General features: G+C 34.9%; 1 pseudogene; it reads left to right on the top strand.

The window, feature by feature from the left end:
- The first annotated feature begins 8,056 nt into the window (after positions 1-8,056).
- LOC109676611 (olfactory receptor 10AG1-like) lies at positions 8,057-9,002 on the top strand (annotated as a pseudogene).
- Positions 9,003-14,734: the final 5,732 nt, after the last annotated feature.

Below are 14,734 nucleotides of genomic sequence, written 5' to 3'. Positions count from 1 at the left end.
TAGCATCCCTAAGCTAGAATAAAAATTTTCCTCCATTGTGTTTTTTATTATGTGTTTACAAGTATTTGTATATGTGTGTGTTAGATATATACATTCTATTATATTTAAGCATTACAATGACAAGGGGCACCATTAACCTTTACCAGTTCCTGACTGTGCACTTGATATGGTTATTTCTTGGATTTTTGGATTTTGACAGCTCCCATCCATTTGTTGTACAAATAGACAGTCTTAACTGTTGTCATGGCACTACAGCTGGAAATTGACTTTCTAGATTGTGTTTCAGCTTGGTAGCTCATGTGACTAAATTTTACATGAGGAGCTGGGTCTTTAAATTCTGCACTTCATTTTCAGTTTGTATTTCTGAAAATAATTACAAAAAAGATCCTGTCCATTACTCTGCCCCTCAGACATACTCTTCAGGATAACCAGCCCTGTTTGACTACCGTAAATGTAGAGAAGGGAAACTCATGCTGAAGATCCCAATACTGCAAACTGCAGATTTTTGATTTTTTTATTTTTGTGCTGGTATGGGGTGCACTGTGGCATTTACAAAAGTTCTTACAATATATCAAATACATTTTCTCAAATTCACCCCCTCCACCATTCTCCTTTATCCCCTCTCCCTCCATTCCTGGAATAATTTTAACAGGTCTCATTTTCTATTTATATACATGTGTGCACAGTATTTGCACTATATTCATCTTCCTATGCCCTTTCTCCACATTCTCCCTCCTCCCACTGGTACCAACTCCCCCAGGCAGGACCTGTCCCCCGCTACTGTTCTCTAATTTTGTAAAAGAAAAAAAAATGGCATGTTTGTTTGTTTAAAGAAGTTTTCCTGTGGCACTTCCACGTATATGCATATTATAACCTGAACTGGTTCATCTCCTCTATTTTTCTTCTTTCTACATTAGTCTCCTTCTTCTGATGGCTCAACAGGTTGAAAAATTCTGTATGCATTCTTGTATAGAGTACACCAACCACATTCACCTTCTTAACTTCATTCTTTTACCCTCCCCCTCTTGTATGTGACCTTTCCTTAGCATGACCTGTTTTACCAGTTTAGAAAGCCAAAACCATATGTTTTCTCCCATACGTGGAATAAAGACTTAATATGAACAAATCAATATTATGAAAAACAGACTGTAGTTCTTGTTACCATCTGGTATAAAGAGCAGAATTTTTGTTGATGTTGGAGAATCTAATTCACTTTCTTATTACTTTTACCTGACAAATGAACATTGTGAAAATCATGGGGTATTTTGTGATAATTTAGTACATATATATGTAATGTGAAGTCGAATACAGAGTAAACTTGACTCCTTAATTATTTTTATGGTCAATGTAGTCAAAATTCATTCTTGGAGCTTAAGAAAAGTTCCAAAGAAGAAAAATTTTAAGTTTTTTTTTTTTTATAGCGTGTCTAATTCTTTTGCTTGCAGCTGCCCTCAGGCGTAGTCCTCCTTATGTCTCACCTGCAGCTAGGATTACAAATATGTGTCACCATATTCCTCTGTTTACTGAATTGGGATCTCCCTAACTTTTTTCGCCTGTGCTGGCCTCACATTATTTATCCCGCTATCTCTGCTTCCTAAGTAGATGGGTTTACAAGTGTGAGCCATTTCACCTGGCCTCAGCTTTTCCTTTTTAAGTAACAGTACAGTATCATTTCTTATAGTCACATGACAGTGCAATGACTTGCCAGACCTTCTTGCCTCTAACTAAAACTCAGTAAACATTTGCCAGCTTGGCCCCACCTCTTCCTGACCTCCAGCCCTCCATGCTCTGCTCAACTCCACTCTACACTCACCACAGTGAGATCATGCTGTCACATATGTTCAATCTCTAAAATCAAATGTTAATCAACAGATATGTTAAATTATGTGAACCCCTAAATTGTTGAAGCAGTTTTTCCTTTTATCTAGAATATTTTAGCTGACAAGATAAATTTATATTTGACTTTTTTTTTTTTTAGCCAAAGGAAATTCTTAAGATGCCTACATTTGGTATTCAATGTTGCTGCTTCTCCATTTGTGTCAATATGCTTTATTTAAGAATTGTATTAACTCAAATTAATTCTACAAAGGTGGTTCATTTTGATATTTATGACTTGCATATAGTGTACTTTGATAAAAATTCATCCCATCTATGGTACTATTTCAACATGTTTTTGAAGCTCACATTTTGATAACTGACTAGATTTACCACTTTGAGAATATTGTTATAGGTGTATCTCCCCCTTGCACTGAATTAAACTTTTTTTGGCTTTCAAATGTCTATACCACAAAATATAGATGTAATCTAGCTTATACTAAAAGTAATGAAATGAAATGCTACCACTGCAATAGTGAAGAAAACTATAGTATTTTCAACACGCCATCATTCCCAGCATTCACCTGCCTGATTAACATGGGAACAGACACTCAGGTAAGAGATCCTTATTAGGCAGGAAAAGTTTGGGACTCTTAAAACATATTTGACTTAAAATTATATTTAGGTTAACATTCTTCTTTCTCTGAGCCTTCTTTTCTATTGAAAATGTGTGTAGGTAATTCACATCCTGACCTGGGGACAACTCAAACCATTCCTTCTTGGCCCCGGGACAACCAATGCCTCTCCCCACTTATCGATTATTGACTGTGAACCACCAGATTCTTCCCTTCCCATAGGTTAGCATAGGTTTTTAAAAGCACTTGGACAGAAGAAGATGTTCTCTCTGGTTCCAGTATCTCTCTGGCCCCACCATGACCTTTTGTCACTACTTTCTTTACCCTTAATAAACTCTATTTCCTCCCTTACTACACCTGTGTGCCCTGCCTGGATGCTTCCACGTGGGACAAAAAGAATTTGGGAATCTTCTGAACAAAGACTGCAAGAGCCTGCCAAAACAGTATTGCTCATACAGGACCCAGAAGGAGACCTGCCCACCTATGCCACATTGACAGGCTCACCAGCCTTCTCCATGCAACAGGCTCTGCAGGGTGTGTGGTGCTTCACTCTTGTCCCTCACAATGTCCATGTAAACACTACTGAACACAAAGGAAAATTCTAGCATAAAGTTTATCTGAACCCAATGAGATAGGCATGCCAGTCTCTGGCCTAAAGCATGTCACAAAGAGGCCCTATCATGACTCCAGCCCCTCTGCCTCGACCTAAGAATTATTCTAACTACGCAGTGAAATGTTTGGAGATAAACTTCTTTGTGTCACTGAACCAGACTTCTCAATATCTCCTCTACATTAGATCCCAAAGTAGAAATGAATTTCAGGTCTTTAACTTCTCTGCTATTGTTTGGGAACAATTTTGGCTACCTAGGCAGATTCAGAGTGGTCCATATTTCAGTAACACCAGATTTTCAAACACTTACTCCATACCAGATCATAAAATGGAACCGCAGGTTACTTTTTAACCTTTCAAGCTATAATGTACTTTCCCATAGTGTGCAGCCTATTTTTTTATTAATGAGCCTATCTAAGAAATAATCCCTGGGAAATAGTCACATAGCCAAAATTCTGTATCATCTGCTAAATCAGGATTTTAAATATTATGATTGAAAATGTATGTGGCTTAGAGAGTGCCATCACAGGACATTGATGTTAAGTTTCTGGCTCATTTCAAGCAAGAAATTTTATGATCAGTCATCTCTCTATGAGCATTCTTGAGCAGTATGGGCAAATAGTCTTCCAGACAGCAAGTGATTACTTTGTGTCAGGCCCGATTAAGCTCCATGCGTCAGTAGGTCTTAGGCCACCAAATCAGAGATGTTTTTTGCAATGTTGATTTATTCATGGCCACCTTGGAGGGTGCATTCAAATATACTCTATATCTGATCTGACTGTTCCTCAGTGGGTACAGAATTGCAAACCTCAGGATTGATTTTAGTCTCAAAAAGGCATTTCTTGAAGGTGTTTTGTGTGCTATTCTTTTGAACTTTGGATTGCTTTTACATGTTGAATTATTGATAGTTTTCTTTAGAGCTCTGATCACATATTTTTTAAACTTTTTATTGGACACACAATAATTAATCTCCATCAAGATCAGATTGCTGTTGGCAGCAAATAATGATATGGTATTCTCTATGTTCTCAATCAAATTATATCAGTTTCCTTAGGAAAACAAAAACTATGAAAATTCCAATCTTCCAGCACCCTGTCCCACCGCTCCCTTCACACATAGAATTTTTGCAACACTGCACAAAACCTGATTATTGGGACAACATCTCACCTTCCAGAATTATGTATTGCTCTATCATGGGACACAGAATGATCTTTGATCACTTTGTCTGCCCTCGCAACTGTAAACTTCTGCCCTTTTAAATAAACACTGGCAGAAACAAGCAGATCTCAGTATCCTCCATTATTACAGCTAGATAGAACTCTACCCAGGATACAGGAATACATTGAGTTGGGAAGCCCTGGACCTCTTAGACATGTCAGAACTCAAGTACGCACACACACAATTAATCTAAAGATTAAGTATTACAATAAATAATTCCAAAATTAACAATATATTGATTTAAATGTCTTCACTGTGGAATTATTAAAGGAAAATATGGGAGTAAATCTTTGTGACTTGGACTAGACAAGATTCTCAAAATTTTTTACCCAAGGAACTAGCTACAAAATAAAATATTTATAAATTAGACTTCATCAAAATTGAAATAGTTTGATAACATTTTGAAGAGAGTAAGACTACAGACTGGGGAAACTCTACCAAATGAGTTGTGTATGAAATGAAATGTGCACAATATAGAAAAATTTTCCAAAACTAAACATTAAGAGAAAAGTCAACTTACTGAATGGAAATAAAAATGAAGTAAATACAGCTGAATGTGGAGACCAGTGCTTATAATCTGAGCAATCAAGAGGCTGAGTCAGGGGCATCACAAGGTGGAGAACAGCAAGGCTATATATTCAAACCCTGTTCCAAAGGGATAAATAAACAAAGAAAAAACCAACAGCAATATAGTACTAAATGAATACTCTACCTAACGCAATATGGGGAAGTCAAATAATCACATGAAAGTTGACTAACATGTTTACAAATTAATAAAATTCAAATTAAACCAAGAATAAGACAGTGCTACACTTGTATTTCAATACCTAAATGATGAAACAAAATTTATCATAAAATATCACTCAAATTTGATGAATAAATATGATTTTCTATGTTTCAAAAATCTTTTAACTTCTATAAATATATTACTGCATCCTAATCTAGAGCAGATATCTTCTCTCTAATTTGTGAGACTCTGTGTACCTGTGTTTGTTTATATGCATGTAATTATTTTGTAATAATAGATATGTAGTCTATGATTTTGTAGTCATTCCAATGAGAGAGTATACCACCAACCTTCACGGATTTTTTTTTTGTACTTGATACAATTACTGCTTGGAATTTTAGTTTTTGGCAATTGAGAGCCATTAAAAATAGAATTAGTCTTACCTGGTCTCACAGCAGTTGAACTAGAAATTAATCTTCTAACATGTCTTCCAGCTTGGTGAACTGCTGTGACTATATTTTAAATGAATAGTGCCTCTAAATTATACCCATCATTTCCAGTTCTACAACTAAAAAGGAATGGATGAGATATCCACAATAATGTTGAGAATTTAAAGAAAAAATAGATTGGCCACAATGTTTTTTGGTGTTTGTACCAAACTTCTTAAGTGCCAGGGAAAATAGTGTATTTCAATTAGAAGGCTACATGGGAAAGGAGTTGATCCTCAGGGAGAAGAACTGTTAGTATGTAAAAAACATTATTAGCTCTGACGATAGAATATATTTGAGAACGTACCTAGCTTCTGTTTCAAATAAAGTGAATTACCTAAAAAATATCTTGTTTCTCCTTTTTCTCACTTTTTATACAGGCAGTAAATGTAAGTATAATTTTTAATCTTGATCTAAGTAGGAAATAATGCTCTTCCTTTGTATAATATGAATGCATTTTTGCAAGTAACATTTTAACCATCACCAAATAATATCTAATTCGAGAAAATTAAAAAATAAATTTTTCATTTTTTTAATTTAAAAACTGTACTTTAGATAGAGTTTATATGTTTTAGGAATTAATTATTATAAGGTCATAAGAGATAAAAATGCAAAGTGCTTTATTACATAGTAAGTCCACATATTAAAATTACTATTATTTCCATAATCATACTTTAAAAGTTTACATTTATTCATTGATTCATATATATTAAGCTTATGTAGTATTTTTGATATGTGAAAATACTTCATATAAATGTTATAATTAATAAAAAGAGTAATGGATGGATGGTTTTGAAATGTTTGCATTGCATCCTACTAGTATCATATTTGTTTTTAGCATTGTTTCCTTATTAGTCTGTAGATTGAATTAAACTGAAACAATACATGAGTGAAATATGATTAAAATATAGGGTAATATAGTGTAAAAAGCATTGTTGTGTAGTCTTATCCTAAAATCGTATCCAAGTAATGTAATTTATTTGACACTGATTAATCGCCATCTTGTGAAGTGACATAGCATTTCTTGTGGGGATACCGATTTATCTTTCTTTCTTTTTACTTTCACCTGATATTAATAATTATGCATATTTAATGAGGTACCCTGTGATGTTTCATTTAGGGATGTATGAATTGTGTAATTTTAAAATCAAGGTAAACTTGCCTCCTCAACCATTTATCATTTTTTATGCTGAATGTGCCCAAAATCCTCTCTTGCACATTTTAATTTTAAAATCACAATATAATATCATTTTCTATAGTCTGCCCCACAGTGCAATAGCAGACCAGAGTAGGCCTTCTTATATCTAACTAACTAGAACTTAGTACCCACCAACCAATTTGCCCCACTCCTCCTTCCCCCTCCATCCCCAGGCTCTGTTCAACTCCACACTACTTTAATTTGTGTAAAACTAAATACAGCATTTTTACAATCTCTAAAATAAAATGGTGATCATGAAATTTCCAAAACAATGGAAGAGTTTAAATATTAATTTATTGTTTGGTCTAGAATATTGTAGATGACAAAATAAATTTATATTTAACTTTTCTTTTTTTAAGTCATGGGAAAGTCTTAGAACGCCCATGTTTTGTGTACATTGTTGTTACCCTCTCATTTGTATCTGCATGCCTTTACCTTTTATTATTCTATAAAAATTATGCAATGGGATTCCATTGTTATATTTCTGTGCATGCATGGAATGCATTTTGATCAAAGTCATCCCCTCTATTACCCTTTCTCATTCATTTCTTACACTCTATTACGCTTCCCTTTGCTTGTTTCTTTTTTAAGTTCTTTCTGGGCTTTACTATACATTTGAAACTCATATCTTGAACACTGTACAGACTTAGCTTTCATAGCACATGGTTTTAGGTGTGTTTCTTCCTTGCAGCCAATTATTCTGTTTGCTTTCAAATTACTTATCACATAATAGGAATGTGATGTAGCTCATAACAGAAGCAAGGAGATGAAATGGTACTTCTATTAGAGAGACTGAAAGTACAATTGTTGTACACCCTCACTTCCAGCCACCCACTCGCCCTATGGACATGTACACAGACATGCAGGCAATACATTTTGTGTATTTTTTGTGACAAATATTTTGTGACAAAATAACTGTATTTTTTTCTGAAAATATTTAGGATAGCATACAAAATATTAACTTGTACCATGAAATCTCTGAATTAATAATTACAGAAAACAGTTCGGGGAAGTAAGGAAAACCACATGTGGCAAATTCAGAATCATTACTATATTGATCATAGACTTAGATTTTGAAATCTGGGTGTTCAAATTAACAGCACGATTAAGAACAGTATCACATCATTACAAATATATAAGTCGAATAACTTAGAAATATTAAAAAGGCTTAAAATGTCATATGAATACTTAGTGATAATGAAAAATATACTTAACTCTGCTTTTTTCTATAAGTGAAGTGTATAGTTTTTGTTCTTTTTACTCATTTGGCACACAAGAATATTTGCTGTCCTTGGTTTATACACAGGAAATAAAATACTGAGAATAGTGAAGTGACTTGTACTTCTGATGAAATAATTCCCACAGATGAACTGTGAAAAGATCAGAAGAGAAAACAACACATCCACAGTGAAGCAGTTTGTCCTGCTGGGATTCTCTGACCTTCCAAACCTTCAAGGATTCCTATCTGGAGTGTTCTCTATCGTTTACATAGTTATCCTAATTGGAAACAGCCTCATAATCATAATAACAAGTTTTGACCCTGCACTGAAGAAACCCATGTATTTTTTCCTAGCAAATTTTTCTTCATTGGAAATTTGTTATGTGTCAGTCACTGTCCCCAGGATTCTGGTCAGTATTTCAATTCAAGACAGAAGCATTTCTCTACTGCACTGTGACACTCAAATGTGCTTCTTCCTTATATTGGCAGCCACTGAAAGTTTGTTACTGGCTGTGATGTCGTATGACCGCTATGTGGCCATCTGTAACCCTCTGCACTGTCTTCTGGTCATGCACCCAAGGAAATGCATCCAGCTGGCAGCTGGCTCCTGGCTTGGCGGAATGCCTGTACAGATAGGGCAATCGTGTAAAATATTCTCGCTGCATTTCCATAATTCTAACCAAATTGACCACTTCTTCTGTGACATACCCACCATTCTCAAGATAGCCTGAGGGGATACGTTTATAAATGAGCTGTCTGTATATGCAGTAGCTATGTTGTTTGCTGTAATCCCTTTTATGCTGGTACTTGCTTCATACAGCAAAATCATTTCTACCATTCTGAGGTTGCCAACAGTCACAGGACGTGCTAAAGCATTCTCCACGTGTTCTTCCCACCTCCTGGTTGTGGTTCTATTTTATGGATCTGCTAGCATTTCCTACTTATGGCCAAAATCCACTCATTCTGCAATAACTGACAAATTGCTCTCTTTTTTATACTATCTTAACTCCAATGTTTAATCTGATGATATATAGCCTTAGGAACAAGGAGGTGATTGCAGCTCTGAGAAAATTGCTACTTAAAACATTGTGACATGTTTACATGGAATTGTTTTATTTTTATAGTTATCAAAGAAACATTTTGACTTTCTACTTACTCACCTTGGGAAGGTAATTATTTCCCACTTGTGATAAAGTTACATTCCATTTAAATTTTAGTATGAAATTTAGTCTGTTTTGGATGTGTACTAGGTAAATCATGTACCATCAAAGAAAGTACCAGAGGAAAATATTTTTCCATGAGTATAATATTAATGTCTCATCTTTTCTCTGTAAATAGATAAGCAGAATTCAATGTTAAATCTTGTTGCTTAAACTTAGGTGAATTTATTTATTTATTTTACAGTGTGGATTATTGAACTCAGCGTCTTTGACATGCTAGGCAAGCACTCTCCACTTTAACTATGCCCCACAGCACTTTTATTTTGTTTTGTTTTAGCCTATGCTGTCCTTGAGTTTGGTATCCTAATGCCTTCAACTCCCTAGGACAGAAGCTAGAGCTACAAGAGTCTGCTACCAAACCCAGACTAACAGAAAATTCTTTACCCAGATGTCCACATCTGTATTTTCTGACATTCGTATTTAATTCGATGGTATATGTATGTACACTGCAGTATATATGGTTTCTTGTAGTAATTAATTAATGTGTGCTTCATTGAGTAGATGTTTAAATGAGTGAATTGACAGAATTGATAAATGTTTCTGTGCACTACTATAAAATCCTGGCAAAAGCTAGAGAGTTAATAGTATCAGTAAAAATAAGGTTAGATTTATTTCACTGCTTGCACTAATCTGGAATTCTTTCAAAAGAATTATAAAAAGACATAACACGTTCTTAGCTCTTTTCCTAATAACTTCCTATAAGAACACGTGGTATGTAACTACACTCCTACATGGCTCATTTGGGTTCATATTGCAGACATTTCTTTTTCCACTGCAATTATTTCTAAAAGTAATTTGCTTTCAATTATTTCAATTGGTTTTTATTTCATTCCAAACAGCTACCCCTATAGGTACTTATATTTATAAATCAATCTATGAGTGTAATGTGAAGTATTATTATTTATTTCAGTATTTTCTGAGGTCCTTCCAATTGCATTACATTATTTAGCCCCTCTTGATTACAGGCAGAGCCTGTTGTGCCCTTTTCTCCAATTTTGTTGAAGAGAAGATGTAAGCAATAATAAGTCAGAGCATTTTTCCAAGTTGAGATAAAGATAGCTATACAGATAGATTCCTAGCATTGCTTCCATGCACAATTGTGTTACAACCCACATTGATTCATCTCTACCTGAACTCTTCACTACTTCCCGATCACCTTCCCATATTGACCTCTTTCACTTTAAGGTTACTGTATTAGCTCCTCCGCAGTGGGGACATCAAACACTTTCAAGTTTTGGATTTCAGACCTATCCCCATTCCTCTCATATGTGCTCTCCCTAAGCATGTGACCCAAGTCCAACAACATTGCTGCCTTTGTCCTAGATTTAAAGTCCAAATATGAGGGAGAACATATGATTTTTATTTTTCTGAACCTGGCTAACCTCACTCAGGATGTTGTTCTCCAGTTCCATCCATTTACTTGTGAATGATAAGATTTCATTCTTCTTCACGGCTGAGTAAAATTCCATTGTGCATAAATACCACATTTTCTTAATCCATTCGTCAGTAGTGGAGCATCTTGGCTGTTTCCATACCTTGGCTATTGTGAATAGTGCTGCAATAAACTTGGGTGTGCAGGTGCCTCTGGGGTAACCTGAGTCACATTCCTTTGGGTATATCCCTAGGAGTGGGATTGCTGGATCATATGGCAGAACTATGCTTAGTTTTTGAAGAAGCCTCCATATTATTTTCCAGAGTGGTTGCTCTAGCTTGCATTCCCACCACCAAGGTATGAGGGTTTCTTTTTCCCCACATCCTCGACAACACCTGTTGGTGGTGGTGTTTTTGATGATAGCAATTCCAACTGGGTGAGGTGGAATCTTAGTGTGGTTTTGATTTGCATTTCCTTTATGGCTAGAGATGGTGAGCATTTTTTCATGTGTTTTTTGGCCATTTGAATTTCTTATTTTGAAAAAGTTCTGTTTAGGTCCAGTTGCCCATTTCTTTATTGGTTCATTGATTTTAGGAGAGTTTAGTTTTTTGAGCTCCCTGTATATTCTGGTTATCAGTCCTTTGTCTGATGAGCATCTGGCAAATATTTTCTCCCAGTCTGTGGGTGGTCTCCAGTTTAGAGACCATTTTTTGTTGATGTTGTGCAGAAGCTTTTAAATTTTATGTAGTCCCATTTGTCCATCCTTTTTCTTAGTTACTGAGCTACTGGGGTTCTATTGAGGAAGTCAGCAGAACTTATTGATTTCCAGAGTATTCCTTGCTCTTTCCTTACTACTAACTTCAGAGTTTTGGGTCTGATATTAAGGTCCTTGATCCATTTTCAGTTGATACTAGTACAGGGTGATAAGTATGGACCTAGTTTCAGCTTTTTGGAGGCAGATAACCACTTTTCCCAGCAACATTTGTTGAAGAGGCTGTCTTTTCTCCATTGCATGTCTTTGATGCCTTTGTCAAATACAAGGTGGGCATAACTGTGGATTCATATCTCAGTTCTCTATTCTGATCCACTGGTGTTCATATCTGTTTTTGTGCCAGTACCATGCTTTTTTTTTATTGTTATTGCTTTGTAATATAGTTTGAGGTCATGTATTGTGATACCACCAGCATTTCAAAGCAGTTCCAGAAATCTACTAAAGAAAGACTGAAATGAAAATGATTACACTATTTTCAAGCACTATTGTGTGTGTATAGCAATGATAGCTCTTACACATTGGGTATAGAAGGCTGAATTGGCATTTAATTGGGAAAGGATTTGGGAGTAGGTATTATCCTTTATGACACAAAAATTCTTTCCTTATTTTACACTCAAGTGAAATAACTGCATAAGTATACCTCAAGTTAGTAAAAATAATTACAATAGCATTAGCTGTCTTATAAATGGCATATGGTATATTTGTTTATTAGGTTATATACATTAGTGAAAATGTTTTATCACATAAAATAGTGGTAAAAAAATTTACATTATAAAATGAAAGTTTTAACACCAACAACAAATGTTAATGAGAATGTGGAGAAAAAGGAACTCTCATACACTGTTGGTGGGAATGTAAGCTAGTACAACCACTCTGGAAAACAATATGGAGGCTTCTTCAAAAACTGAACATAGTTCTGCCATATGATCCAGCAATCCCACTCCTAGGGATATACCCAAAGGAATGTAACTCAGGTTACTCCAGAGGCACCTACACAGCCATGTTTATTGAAGTGCTATTCACAATAGCCAAGTTATGGAAACAGCCAAGTTGCCCCATTACCGATCAATGGATTAAGAAAATGGAATTTTACTCAGCCACAAAGAAGAATGAAATTTTGTCATTCACAAATAAATGGGTAAAACTGGAGACCATCATCTTAAGCAAAGTTAGACAGGCTCAGAAGGCCAAAAATAATATATTCTTCCTCATATATGGACTTTAGAACTAAAACAAATGCTGTTATATTATTGGACATGGGTCACACACTAAGGGGAGAATGTGTACAAGAAGGATAGGAAAAGGGAGGAAACCCAAAACTTGACAGTGTTTGATGTGCCCACTGTAGAAGAGCAAATAAAGTAATGTGGTGGAGATGAACCAATCGGGGTTGTAATACACATGTGCATAGAAGCAATGCTAGGAATCTCTCTGTATAGCTACCTTCATCTCAAACTAGCAAAAGTGCTATGTCTTTCTTATTATCTCTTATGTTTTGTCTTCAAAAAAATTGGAGAAGAGGGCAGAACCAGTTCTGCCCGGAAGCAAAGGGGTGAGGGGGAAAGTAAGGAGGTAGGGGGCAAGGAGGAAAGATGACTCAAACAATGTATTCACATATGAATAAACAATAAAAAAGTACCTTTTATTCAAAATGAAAAAAAGCCAAAAAATGAGTTTTAAGAAGAAATAAAAACTGATTACACTTAGATGTTAAAAAAATATGAAAAACTACCCTATCATGTTGTCTGTCAATTTTTGTTGAAGCCCACAAAATAATCCCTGAAATGGAGGTTATGTTCTATGTTTTGGGTCACTTTCTGAGTGCAGGAGTATTTTCATTCCAGAAAATTCATTTGCTGTTTATTTAAAAAAAATTTTGTCACTCAAAAATAACCTGGATTGCTTTTCATATATACATGTTTAAAAAGACTTATATACATATTTTTAAAATTCCTCAAATGCAACTTATTATTAGAGTAGGAATCCATTTTTACTTTTTAAACTTCTATTGTTTTCTTGTACACAAAACATTTCTTGAAAATTAATAAAGTATAAAACTTTCATTTAATATCCCATAAAATAAATTTCCTTTATGACACTATAAATATGCTGCCTTGCCTATACAACAGACCATTCATAGCATTCCTTCTTGTTTTCACTTATAGAGATATTAGTACACCTGGGTTTTTTTAGTACCAGTGTTTGCTTTGATCTTATTTTATAATTGTTTATAACTCAGTGCCTTCCAATTATCTTATAAAGGAAAGATTTCACAAGTTGTCAGATTGTGGTATTTCCTACCACAAGTGGCAGTAGGAAATACATTTAGATAGATCTGGTTTTGAGTTGGTTGTGGTGACCCATGCCTGTAATCCTAACACTCAGGAGGAGAGTGAAACAACAGGATAAGAAATTAGAGGCCAGCCTGGACTCCATAACAAGATCCTGCATTAACATTAAACAAACGAAAATGTCTTTGTATCCATATTTTGCTTACTTTTTTGTTTGTAATATCTGAAAGTTTATCTGATGTATTTTTACCCTATGATTATAAAAACAACAGTCACCATTTAAATGCAAATCAATTGGAAGATAATTTAAACTAATTTCAGCAACTTATTTCTACTATACTCCAGTATTAAGGTTGGTGTGAGAGTTGGACCACATGGCATGGAAAGAAAGCTGTATTAATGAGGTTAAAATGTGGATTCTGCTTAAACAAAGTATAGCAGAAAGACAGGAGGGACCCTGGAGACAGGGAAGCACTTGAGAATGAAATAATGGGCTTGAAAGGAATCAGAAAATGTGCCTAAGGATGAATGGGTCCTGCAATTATGCATCAAAGAATTAATAAAGCTCTTGGGTAACATAAATATTTCTTTCTTTATTTAACACGGTGGAAAATTATTGGCAATGACTTAGTTTGAGCTTTGTCCCAACATTTCCTGGAGAAATAAATTTGATATTTCAGTATTGGAATCATCACACAAAAATGAAAATGAAGTATCAATAGATATTAAAATTGTCTTAAGGAGGGCCTGTAGAGTGGCTCAAGTGGAAGAGTACCTGCCTTGCAAGCATGGGGCCCTGAATTCAAACCCCAGGGGAATCTCCATGACAATAAATAAGACATAAAAACAATAGCAGCAACAAATCTAAAATTTTTCATTCCAAGTGGTGTTACATAAGAAATATGAAACTATTTAAAGTATTGGAGTGCATAAAATGTAATTTGTTTTTCACACACTGATTTTGTGTTTCTAGTGTTTGTGACCATTAACCATGAGAAGACTTATAATGCATAGCTAATATAAGTGATTATTGTATATTTTCATGAAATGTCAATGAACAGAGGACATTTAAAGATTACACTGTGCTTATATGCGAGCTACAATGATTCTCACGATATAATATTCAGAAGATCACACAGTACACTCAAAGGCAGCCAGCTTGTATCATT

The sequence above is a fragment of the Castor canadensis genome, chromosome 1 (genome assembly GCF_047511655.1).
Source record: "Castor canadensis chromosome 1, mCasCan1.hap1v2, whole genome shotgun sequence".
Taxonomy (NCBI): Eukaryota; Metazoa; Chordata; class Mammalia; order Rodentia; family Castoridae; genus Castor; species Castor canadensis.
Note: the sequence above shows the minus strand (reverse complement) of the source record. Positions and strands in the feature narration are given on the sequence as shown.